Below are 13,490 nucleotides of genomic sequence, written 5' to 3' on the forward strand. Positions count from 1 at the left end.
GACGCTGGGTGCCGAATTTCTGCCTGGGTGAGGGAAGTTCTGTGATGATGCTGTGACGGCAGCACAACACAGTGTGCTTAACGTCACTGAATTGTAGATTTGAGTGTGGTTAAAAGCGGGATATTTTACGTTGTATACATGTTACTGGATACAAATAAAAATAAAAATAAAAACATGGGACTGTACAACACAAACCGTGACCCTAATGTAAACCATGGGCTCCAGTTAAAAGTATCATGATAATAATATTGTTTCACCCATTGTAGCAAAGTGTTATTAATAGGGAAAACTGTGTGTGTAAGCGGGGTATATGGGAACTCTATTTTTTCTGTAAACTTACAATTTCTCTGAAAACATATATTAAGGAAGAAAACCCTGCCTTTGTCCCATTTGGCGTGCTGCTAGCTGCAGAGCTTTGCTCAGGCCAGCCTGAGAGAACAGACTTTTTGGGCTTGGTGGCGGGGAGGCTGGTTCCCATTCTCCCCTCTTCTCCGGGAAGAGGGCGTCCTGCCCGCCTCAGCAGGTGCGGCAGCCTCCTGGAGTAGCACCTGCTCTCCTCGTCCTCCAACGGCCAGGACGGGTCTCACGCTTAATCGTAGGTAAAAGAGGAAAATTGGGGAAGTCTAAGCAAACTCGCTTCAGAAACTAGGTTTAGAGATTGTGGGGGGCCCGGGACTGGGACCGGGGAGCTGGGATGCCATCTGGGTCACGTGGCCCGTTGAACTCACTCCCAGTCCAGGAACAGGTTTCAGGGAATTCCTGGTTCCTGGATGAAGAGTGCGGAATCATGATTCCCGGCTCAGCAGTCTTGGCCCCTTGTCCGGAGCCTCCCAGGCCTCAGGTCTTGGCAGCTGCAGACCTGCTCCTGGGACTGTCCACCTCCAGGCTGGTATTGGTCCCTCAGCGACATTTCCTGTCCAAGGCAGCGCGTTAAGGATGCATGGAAAGGACAATGAAAACTACAGACAAGGGTAGCTGTCACCCATGGAGACCTACTGCGTCACGTGTGTTAGATTCTGTACATATGTTATACAATTCAGGTTTCACCAACCAGAAGATACCGGTCATTAGCCCAAGTGTGCTATGGGGAACTGTGGCCCACAGTTCTGTTTAGGAAGTGGAACTGGGGTTGGGACTCCCATTGTCTGTCTCCAACAAATAAGCTTCACCCACCACTCTGCACTGGAAGTGTGCTCTTATCTGTGGCTCCTGCTTCCTGAGTTACTACATAATTATATCCATTTCTGACAGAAAGAAAAATCCAACCTTGCTGGTCCAAGGAATGGGAGAAAATGGGCCCTGAGGGAGAACTCTTCTCATATCTAATTGCTCCTTGAGAACCATCTTGCCTTTGTTGAATTAGGACCTCAGTTTTTCAGGAAATAACAGTACACTGCGTAATGCCTGTGGCCACTGCAGACCCTCTGCAGACAGTGACCGCGGACCACTGCTTTATTCTAGCTTTGGGGCCATGTTTTAGGGAGCTCAGCCTGCAAGCGATCTGGTTTCTAGACAAAATGGCATCACTCATATAGCAATGATGGACGCTTTTACTCCCAAATAGAGACAGCCCAATGCAAACTGACTTCAACAATAAGAAAATGTGTTATCTCATACAAAGGCAGAGACAGAGCAGGTGTTTCAGTTTACTAAAGCTGTCGAAAAGCAATACGCCAAAATGGGTTGGCTTTCACAGAGGGGATTTAAACTCACAAATTTACAGTTCTGAGGCTGTAAAAATGTCCAGATCAAGGCACCAGCAGGTGATGCTTTCTCCCTGAAGACATGACGATCATCAAGGCAAATGGTGACGTCTGCTGGTCTCTCCTTCTCACTCGGGTTTAGTTACTCCCAACTTCTGGCTTCAGGGCTTCCTCTCTGTTTTCTGTGTTTTTTCTCTGTTTTATTCATGTTGTTCTCTCTTAGCTTCTCTGGTTTTTCTCTCTCAGCTTCTCTGTGTGCATCTCTGAATTTCACCTTTTATAAAGGACTCCAGGAAGAGGATTAAGACCCACCAGGGGTCAACTGAAATAACCTGATCAAAAGGTCCCATCCACAGTAAGTCTATATTACAGTAGGTCTGCCGCCACAGTAGGTCTACACCATAGTAGGTCTACATCCACAATAGGTCTACACCACAGTAGATCTATACCCACAGTAAGTCAACATCCACAATAAGTCTATACCACAGTAGGTCTACACCCACAGTAAGTCTATACTATAGAAGGTTTATACTACAGTAGGTTTACACCCACAATAGATTTACATCCACAGTAGATTTATACCACAGTAGGTCTACACCCATAGTAGGTCTATACCACCAGTAGGTTTATACCCACAGTAGATTTACATCACATTAGGCCTACACCCACAATAAGTCTACATCCACAATAGGTCTAAACCACAGTAGGTCTATGCCCACAATAGGTCTGCACCACAGTAGGTCTATACCCACACTAGGTCTACACCACAGTAGGACTACACCCACAATAGGTCTATACCACAGTAGGTCTACACTCACAGTAAATCTACACCCACAGTAGGTCTACACCACAGTAGGTCTATACCACAGTAGGTCTATACTCACAGTAGGCCTACACCCACAATAGATCTACACCATAGTAGGTCTACACTCATAGTAGGTCTACACCCACAGTAGGTCTACACCACAGTAGGTCAACACCCACAATAGGTCTATACCGCAGTAGGTCTATACCTAAAGTAGGTCTACACCCAAAATAGTTCTATACCACCAGTAGGTTTATACCCACAATAGGTCTACACTACAGTAGGGCTCCACCACAGTAGGTCTACATCCACAATAGGTCTACACCCACAGTAGGTCTATACTACAGTATGTCTACACCCACAATAGTTCTACAACACAGTAGGTCTATACTATAGTAGGTCTCTTCCCACAATAGGTTTACACTGCAGTAGGTCTACACCACAGTAGGTCTCCACCCACAGTAGGTCTCCACCACAGTAGGTTTACATCCACAATAGGCCTACACCACAGTAGATCTACACCCACAGTAAGTCTATACTACAGTAGGTCTACACCCACAGTAGGTCAACATCCACAATAAGTCTACACCACAGTAGGTCTACACCCACAGTAAGACTACACCACAGTAGTCTACATCCATAGTAGGTCTATACCACAGTAGGTCTACACTCACAGGAATGAATTAGCTTTAAGAACATGTTCTTTTCTAGGGTCTGTACAGCTTCAGACCATCACAGTAGGCTTCGGCATTACTTGCTTTAGAGGCTTAACAGTGCCATCAGGGACGCAGGTGTCTCTGCATTTTGGTTCTGCCATTTGCAGAATGAAATGACTGTCAGTAGTGATTGAGGCAGCTGCGAGTGAAACTAGGGAACCCTTGCTCCAAGCATGAAATGTAAGTTCTTCCCTTCAATCCGATTGGCCAATTCAAATAACGAGCCCACTTTGGGCCAATGACACCTGCTGGAGGAATTCAAGGTACTGGCTGGCCTGGACCAGGGATGACAAGCTTTTCCATAGAAGACCAGGTAGTAAATATTTAAGGTTCTGCACATTCTGTGACCATCAGCCATTCAACTCTGCTGTTGTAGCATAAAAACAGACAAAGAAGATATGTAAAGGAATGAGTGTGGTTGTTTTCCAATAAAGCTTTATTTACAAAAACAGGCAGCAAGTCCATGGACTGTTTTTCACCCATCCCTGGTGAGGTAATAAGTATCTACCCCTGAACCTGAGATGGATCAGCATCTCCAGGGTTATGAGGTGTGTGTGTGGGGGCATGGATGAAGAACGAGGGAAGGGTTGTTAGGAAGGAAGAGGGTTTGGCTGTGAGGTACAAACAATGGGTTCACTATGGCGCTCATTGGGAGAGGCTGATGCTACAGACTTTTTCAAAGAGGACTGCAAATGCTGACTGACCATGTAAATATAAATTTAATGTGGCATATCATTAAACTGATAGCCTTAAGAATCTCTTCTTTCCATTTGCCATTTCTTTCCTCCACCCTTACTAGTAAAGTGTGATTTCCAGAAGGTGAGAGCCTCTCTTGAGCCTCTGCACATGGTGCTTCCCTCCTTGGGAACATGCCATCCCCTCCTTTTCTCAGTGTAAGTCCCTATTGCGGGTCTTTTGTGTCCTACCCCAAAATATGTTCAATCCTAAACCCCAGTACCTGTGAATGTGACCTTATTCAGAAGCAGGGTCTTTTTGGTTTGCTAAAGTTGCCGAAATATATATACCAGAAATACGTTGGCTTTTACAAAGGAGATTTATTGGATTACAAGTTAAGGTTCTTAGGCTGTGAAAATGTCCAAATTAAGGCATCAACAGGGTGCTACCTGGACTCTGAAGAAATGCCGTTGGCATCTGGGACACCTCCATCAGCTGAGATGTCTGATGGTCCTTGCTCCCAGTTCATTGCTTTCAGCTCCTGTTTCCAGTGGCTTTCTTGCTTTAAGTATCTCTGGGGCCTCATCTCAGTTCTCCAGGACAAGCTCTTGGCTTCATCTCTTAGCTTAGCATCTCCAAACATCTGTGTATTGGTTTCATCTCTCTGCTCTCTGTGTCAGCTCTGAGCTCTGTTTTCTGTCTTTTATTCTCTTCATAAAGAACTCCAGTAAAAGGATTGAGGTCCACCTTGAATGGGTCACATCTCCATGGAAAAAATCTAATCAAAAGTTCCCACCCACAGCAAGTCTGCCCCCACAAGATTGGGTTAGAAGAACATGGCTTTTCTGGGATACATAACAGTTTCAAACCAGCACAGGATCTTTGCAGGTATAACTAGTTAAATTGGAATGAGCTTATACTGGATTATGACCAGTAAAATTTGTGTCCTTCTAAGAAGACACAAACACTTAGACACAGACAGGGAGAGAACTGTGTGACTCAGAAGCAGAGGTTGGAGGGATGCCTCTACAAGCAAAGGAGCCTCAGGGGTGCTGGAGCTGGAAGGCAAGGGAGGACCCTTCCCCAGAGGTTTTGGAGGGCTACGGCCCTGCTGACACCTTCATTTCAGACTTCAGGCTTGTAAAGGAATAAATTCCCATTATCTTAAGGCTCCCAGTTGGTGGTGTTACATGTGGTGGGAACTAATGTGACCCTAGCCATCCCTCAAAAACTTGCTCCATCATCTTGGAGACGTGCTGGGACCCCAAGGTGTGCTGCTTCTCTCTGACCTTCCACATGGCCCTGTGCCTCTCTGTGCTATGGCGCTTGCTCCCTGTGCTGGAAGCTCTGCTCACACATCTGCTGCCCACCTGACTGTCCCCCATCCCTGCTGGGCCCAGCTCTACACACTTGTCTGTCAATGCATACTTCCTGAGCAAACAAGGGCTCAGACCATAGATGATGAAGGGGGTTAATCTCTCTTTCAGTGTGACTGGGGCGTTATCACTGAGGTCAGAGTGAGAAAACGTATAAATCACTTTTTCTGAGTGCTTTCCATGTTAGTTAGGAAGTTATGGTGTTTGACCATTTGTGCTTCTTTGAGATGGTTGTGTGCACCCAAAAATCTGTGTTTTTAATCCTAGTCCACACTTGTGGGGGCAGACCTATTATTGGGTAGGATCTTTTTTATTAAGTTGTTTTCATGGAGATGTGACTACCCAGTTGTGGGTGGGACCTTTTGATTAGGTGGTTTCCATGGAGACATGTCTCCACCCATTCAGGGTGGGTCTTAATCCACTTATTAGAGTCCTTTAAGAGGGAGCCATTTTGGAAAAATCTCAGAGATGACACAGTCGGAGATGTTTGGAGATGCAGAAAGAAAATGCCCCAGGGGAGCTGAAACCAGAAGCCAAAAGACCAACAGATGGCAGCCAGATGCCTTTCCATGTGACAGACATCGGCCTTCTTTGAGTCAAGGTATCTTTGCCTGGATGCCTTAGTTTGGACATTTTTATGGCCTTAGAGCTGTAAACATATAACTTAGTAAATTCCCTTTTAAAAAGCCACTCTATTTCTGGTATATTGCATTCTGGCAACATTTAACAACCTAATACATTGGATAATGCCTGTAAGGAGGAGCTGATGAGAGACCCTTCCTCTGACCACCCCAGAGCTTTCCTTGCAAATCCATTGAGCACCATTGTTGTAAATGCAAAGTTCTCGGGGGAGGGGATTCTGCTATCAGCAAGGTGACCTATGTGTATGACCCAGGAGAGATTTGCTAAACGCAGAGAAAACTGGAAGGTAAAGAACTCCTCTGTTGACATCTCTATAGACAGTAAAAGCTTAGAGTGGAGCCTGGGTGGAGTGGAGAATGTGCTCCCGGTTCCATTGCTTCCAGCATCCAGTGGTTTCCTCTCTAAGCATCTGTGGACCTTCATTAGTTCCTCCAGGTTCTGGGTTACTTAGCGTCTCATGGACAGGCACATGGTGATGTCTGCTGGCCTCTGCCTGTTTCTAGCTATCTGCTCTCTCTGTCAGCATTCCAAGCATCTTCAAATTTCTGCACCTCTGAAGCAACTGTGTTTTCTCCAAAATGTCTCTCCTTTTAAAAGACTCCAATAAACTGATCAAGACTCACCTTGAATGGGAGGAGTCACATCTCCATCTAATCAAAAGGCCACACCTACAGCTGGGTGTGTCACATCTCCATGGAAACAATCCAAAGTTTCCACCTCACAATAGTGAATCAGGATTAAAAGAGACATTGCTGCCCCCATAAGATTGGATCAGGAAAAAGGATGTGGCTTTTTGGGGGTAAATAACTGCTTCAAACCGGCACACCCAGTGTTGGTTAAGTGCGTGGGAAGTCAGCCCTGCTTTTTGCTCATCTTAGTCACTTGGTAACTATTTACTTAGCTTCTCTAAACCACAACTTCCTCACCGATAAGTTAAAGATAATAAAATAAAAGTCCCTACTTATCAGGTTTTTATAGGGATTAAATAATATAATATGTGTGAAATATAAAATGAATAGTGATGACCAAAGTGAGTGAGTGTGTGTGTTCATATGCTTGGTGACAGTAATAAATTTAATTTTCCAGTTGAGAGATTCCAGATCTGACACATCTGGTTCTCTGGGGAAAAGGGATGTTGTTTGTTTGTTTTGTTTTTCTTTGAGAATGGTTTTTTGTTGTTGTTGTTTTTGTTATATTATGAAATACCTTAAGAAGCAAAAAAATCTAATGTAGTAGCAGCGTTAGGTTCAGCTATGAGCACTATAGACCAAAACACCCATGGCTTGAACAGCACAGAAGTTCGCTGATCTCACATGGGAGTCCAGGCTTCGTTAGGTCTCAGGAATCTAGTCTCTCTGCCTTGGCACCCAACTGTGCATCGCTTTTGTGACCCAAAGAGAAGCTCAGGTCCAGCAATCAAATCTGCATTCCAAGCAGTAGGAAGTAGAAAGGGACAAAGAAAAAAGAATAAATGGTACATTCCTGCTCTCCTTTCCTGGATTCCTGGAAGGTGCCAGGTGATTTTTTTCCTTGCATCACACCAGCCAGAACTGCATGACACAGCCATATCTAGCAGCAAAAGAGGCTGTGAGAGTCCAACTTTGTCCTGCATGACTGAGTGCCCCAGCAAAAATCAGGGGTCCTATTGTTAAGAAGGAAAGGGAAAATAGATGTTGAAAACAGTCTCGGTGGGCCAGTTTGAATCTATTATGTACCCCAGAAAATCTACATTTTAATCCTGATCCAATCTTGTGGGGGCAGCTGCTTCTTTGAATCCTGATTCAATATTATACGGGGGAAACTTTTGATTAGATGACCTCATGGAGAGGTGGCATGCCCAATTGTGGGTGTGACCTTTGATTAGATGGAGATGTGATTCCACCCATTCAAGGTGGGTCTTGATCAGTTTACAAGAGTTCTTTAAAAGGGGAAACAATTGGGAGAAACCTGAAAGCTGACGCAGATGCTTGGAAGACAGTTACTTCAGAGACACAGATGTATGGAGATGATTGGAGAAGAGAGAAGATGCCTAGACATAGGCAGAGTCCAGCAGAAGTTACTATGTGCCTTCTCATGAGATGCTAAGCAAGTCTGAACCCAGAGTCCCAGAGGAGGTGAGTGAAGGCCCACAGATGCTTAGAGAGTAAACTACTGGCATCATAAGCCGGAAGAAATAGAACTGTAAACAAGGACCAGCAGATGCCAATCACTTGCCTTCCCAGCTGACAGAGGTGTTCCAGACAGCATCAGCCTTTCTTGAGTGAAGGTAACCTCTTGTTGGTGCCTTAGTTTGGACATTTTTATGGCCTTAGAATTGTATACTTGCAACTTAATAAATTCCTTTTTTAACAGCCGTTCCATTTCCAGTATATTGCATTCTAGCAGCTTAACAACCGAATACGCTCTGCTACAAGAATACATCTACTTCCCCTCCTACTCTTCACAAGGTTTAGGGATCTTAAGTGAGAGCCTTCAGACCTCACTGCGTTTCTTTTAAGTCAATTTCATAAAAAGACCCAGCATTATTGTGACTGAGAAATTAGGTTTTAAGGGATGATTATGATTACTGAATCACCATATAGGTATTCCTTTTTACTTTCCTGTGTATTAGAGTAGACAGAGGGAAACACCTGAAATCTTTGAACTGTAATGCAGCTGCCTGATCTCTGATAATGATTGTATTGCCTTTATCTGCTGCCCAGTGGCTGTCAAAACCTTGTGACTGACCTTCATTTGTACCCATTTATCCAGTTTTCAAACTTAGAGTCTTGTAATTGCTAAAGACAGCCCCTAATGTTTATTAATGAAGGGCCTTGGGTCAGCCCAGAACTAATCCACCCCAAGCCCTGAGTCATCTTGCTGATGAGACGGGACCGAACCACGTGGGCCGCCTGACATGCGCCGTAGCTCAGACTGTAACCCAGTCACCAGCCCTCACGCCACCGTCTTCTCACGCACGTTCTGTGACTCAGCCCGCTCTCAATCTGCGCATGTGCAGTCATCATCTCCCCTCCCATCATGTCACCTGGGGCCCTGTGCTCAGTACCCTAAACCCTGCCCCTCTCTAATGCTATAAAACTATCAGAATTACTGCAGTAATTCTGTAGTAGATAAAAATCGTCTGGAGTCATATTTTTGGGCTGATAGGCCATCAGCTCTCCTGCTTCACATCTAGCAATAAATTTTTTCTCTCTTTGAAACCCTGGTGTCTCAGGAATTGGTCATTTGAGCACCTCAGGCAAAAGAATCCATGGCCTTTGTCCAGTAACAAATTTGGTGGCTCAGATGGGACAATGCCCAAGGCTCTGGAGCCCCAGCACAGCAGGCAAACCGGTAACTGAGACTTCTGCAGCCACTGGACTATGTTTTGTCTAGAGGCCTGGCACTCAGGTTTTCTGCATTTTGCTGGCACTCCACACTCTTTATGTACCTTAAGAAGTTTCGAAGAGGGAAACCATTTCCAGTTCCATCCAAGTCCAGACACCTGATGGGTGAGTGGGCCGTCAGGGTGGAAGTGATAGTTGAAGTCAGTTTGGAGGTTCAAGTCCCCGAGATGTAGGCCTGGGTCTCGCTTCTAGAATAATCCCCCTTGCTCTGACCTCTACCCTTTCTGTTTTCTGGGTTCGAGGTCCTGACCTGTATTTGTTTGTACAGGGTTTAAAACACTGCTCTGAGATGGTCTGTTGAGTAGACTCCTGTAAAATAAGTAATCCAACTGGTGCACAATGAAATTAAGTAGGCCTGTTTAACTGCTGGCCAACGTGCTACCTAAGTGTAGTACGTGTTTAATGCTTGTTTAATTGCTAATTGGTGTGTTAAGCATTTTTAATGCCTGTTTAATAGTTAGTGTGTTTGGTCTAGTTATTAACTGACGTGCTCCATAAATATAATAGGTGTTAAGCTCTATCTACATTTGTTAATTGTTGGTCTACGGCTTTTGTATTGATCAAGTGTTCCTAGTTGGTTGCTAATTACAGAAATTATTTAAAAACAGGAACTTTGGGCTGCATTGATAATTGGAAAGATTTTAGTTATGAATCTATGAGAAAAAGATTTATTTCTGTAACATGATCTGGCCTCCGTGTGATTTAGAATCAGGAGAGAAATGGACCAAGAATGGCTTTATGGAAAGATGCTGGTATTATAGTTAGAGTTGTGCCACAAAAGACAGCATAAATGGGATGAGATGATGAATAATCAGTCTTTTATTTGTTACTCTTAAAAGTATTTCTATTATTCTCACAGCAGTGGGGACAACCAGTTCAACAGACTGAGCCCTCGATCTTCGGGTTTGCCCCTAAGAAACTTATTCCTCCAAAGAAGAAGCTAAACCTACTTATAATTAGACCTAAGAGTCACCCCCAGAGAACCTCTACTGTTGCTCAGATGTGGCCTCTCTCTCTAAGCCAACTCAGCAGGTGAGTTCACTGCCCTTCCCTCCCCCCTATGTAGGACATGACTCCCAGGGGTGTAAATCTCCCTGGCAACAGGGGACAGAAATATTGGGATGAGCTGGGACCTGGCATCATGGGATTAAAAAAGCCTTCTTGACCAAAAAGGGAGAAGAGAGAAATAAGACAAAATAAAGTGTCAGTGGCTGAGAGATCTCAAACAGAGTCGAGAGGTTATCCTGGTGGTTATTCTTATGCATTATATAGATATCTTTTTTTAGTTTATGGTGCATTACAGTGGCTAGAAGGAAGTGCCTGAAACTGTTGAGCTGTGTTCCAGTAGCCTTGATTCTTGAAGACGATTGTGTAACTACATGGCTTTTACACTGTGACCGTGTGGTTGTGGGAACCTTGTGACTGACGCTGCCTTTATCCAGGGTGTGGGTAGATGAGTAAAAAAAATAAGGACAAAAAATAAACAAATAACAGGGGGATAAATAATAAGGGGTATGTGACGTTTTAGGTGTTCTTTATTTTTATTTTTATTCTTTTTTTGGGAGTAATGAAAGAGTTAAAAAATTGATTTGGTGATGAATGTACAACAATATGATGACACTGTGAACCACTGATTGTACACTTTGCATGATTATATGGTATGTAAATATAGCTCAATAAAATTGGATTAAAATGTATTTCTGTTTCTTGTGTGACTAAGTTTTTACTTGTATCTGCCTGTTCAATGTATATCCTCTTACTTCTGGGTGGTACTATCAAATCAACCAAAACATTCTTACAGAGATTTTTTTGAATTGCTTCAAGACAAATAAGCACTTTTATATGAAAATTAGTACACCTGGAGTCCCAGGGGAAAAAAAGTAAGAAAACTCTCTTGGCAGCAAAATTCAAAGTCTTAGTTTTGTAATTACTGTAAGCAAATCTAGATATTTAGAATTTCATTAAGGCAAGGAATTTTTCCAATTGTCCAGGTCACAGCTTTATTTGAAATAAATCTAATAACTGGAAATAAATGAAAGAAGAGGGTAGAAAGTCTCACTGCAGGGTGCTCACCTACAACCTGAGTTCCACAGACCAGGCTGCACCCTCCACCTGTCCCTTCCCTGGCCTAAGCCAGTCGTGGGGAAAGCTGGGTGCAGGAGGCTAGGGAGGTATGGTTTGGAATTCCTTTTACTGCACCTGGAGATGAAAAGCAGCAGGCATAGAAAATACTGTAGAATAGATCATGTTTGTCAAAGTTATTTTTTCCCAGTAATACCTCTGCAGTGGTAACCAGAGTAATCAGATTATTATTAACATATGAATAGCCTTAGGGTAGGAGTAACTGAATAAAATCGAATTACCAAAATTCGGTGAGTAAAATTAAAGGTCTCTGAAAGATATAAAAATGTTTCCCTGGATTTAAGCCTGGGACAAATTAAACAATTGCAGTATATTTCCCAGAACTCAATATTCAATTTACTCTTAAGGTTGCTTGCAATTTTAGAATATTATGAAAACAAAGAGATTTTTTAACCTCCAATAGAAGGAATTTTATGATGAATTTTTGAATTAAACAAGTGCAATTTTATTCTGCTTGAGTACGTTCTCCCTAAATTTATACAAGCTTATAAAATAAGCTAGTAGTATAAGCACAATTTCAAGTTATATTTATATAATATAATAAAATGAGAATATGCTGTTGCTCCAAATATATCTTATTTAAGGAATCATTAAAAATAAAAAGTTATTTTTAGTAAGAAATATATATGAGACTTCTGAAATCTTGATTACCTGGATTTCAGAGAATCTTGCTTTTTAATTACTTTGTCAGTTGTTACCCCAGTATGTGAAAGAATTTGAATTTTTAGTAGCTTTGTTAATGTCAGTCAGAATGCTTTTCTTAGTGAGCACTGTCATTAATGGGAAAGACATAATTTTTAGCCTCAAAGAGTTCATATTCTGTCAGAATATATGTGTACCAGGTTATAGTATAAGATTAGAAAGAAATGAAAATGCTGGAAGAATTTAAAAAGCAGATCAATAGAGAATGACCTAAGAAGATCTCATAGAAGAGATGACACTTGTAAGAGCTTTAAATAAGAAAGTAGCATTTGAATAAATAGAACTCTGAACTAGTTTTCAAAAGCTTAATTTTATGAGCTAACATATTAATCCAATAAATAATCCTGGTGTTATTTACCACTCGGAAATAATGTTGAGAAAATTTTGAGTTTTTTCTGGATATAAATCCCTAAGTTATTGAAAAACTATGTATATTTCGAACTCAGGGCTCTTTTGACCTTTGACTGCATGCTAGGCTGTGCCGAGTGGTTTTAGGGTTATTGTAAAATAGTCATTTTTGTGATGTGAGCATAAAATATGTAAATGTCTGGATTGTATTCCAAACTCAAATAGAAGTTTTTCCATTATTTTGTAGTGTCTCTATCTCTTCCTCCGTTCATAAATCTGTTCTTGTAAGGAAGTATGCAGATTCAAAAAGCTTTGTAAATTTTTTATCAAATTTATTTCTGATTATGTGCAGTCTGGATAAATAAAAACTGTAGGTGGGATGGATAAGGAAAGTTATGGAAGGTTTGAGGAAATGAACTATTTTGTTATAATCATTTGTTGACTATAAGCCCTGAATGAATATGGAGAATTGTAAAAAAGTTTATAAAAATGAATTCTGTCTGTCATAGTCAATGCTGACCAAAAATTTAATAAGCCTGCTTATCGTATAATTCAAAACAACAAAGATTTTGTGTCAATCTGGACATTCATAAAAATGTAAAGTTTAGTTGTCTTCCTGTTAAAATAACGTGTATTGTTAGTCTTCTCTTAATGTAAAGCTTTAAAAAATTTTTCCTGATCATTTGAGCACTCTATCTAGAAAACAAAGGTTTTACATCAGATTAATATCCTTATTACTGTTTAAGTTGGCCTTATCATCCTTTATATCAGAAGACAAATCTTCTCATTTTTAAAGAAAAACTGTTACAAAGAATTTGCTCTTTCACCGTCTAAAAGTGAAGTGCTAGAATAGTTTAACATATTGCATGGGAGTGTTTGGAAAATATTACTTAATGGTTGAAGGGGATTTTCCATTCAGTTGCTAGCTACATTTGTATAGGCAAAATATCATTCATTTATTTAGAGATTGTATAAAATTTTATAAAGATCTGGCA

The sequence above is a fragment of the Tamandua tetradactyla genome, chromosome 7, assembly GCF_023851605.1.
Source record: "Tamandua tetradactyla isolate mTamTet1 chromosome 7, mTamTet1.pri, whole genome shotgun sequence".
NCBI classification, from domain to species: Eukaryota; Metazoa; Chordata; class Mammalia; order Pilosa; family Myrmecophagidae; genus Tamandua; species Tamandua tetradactyla.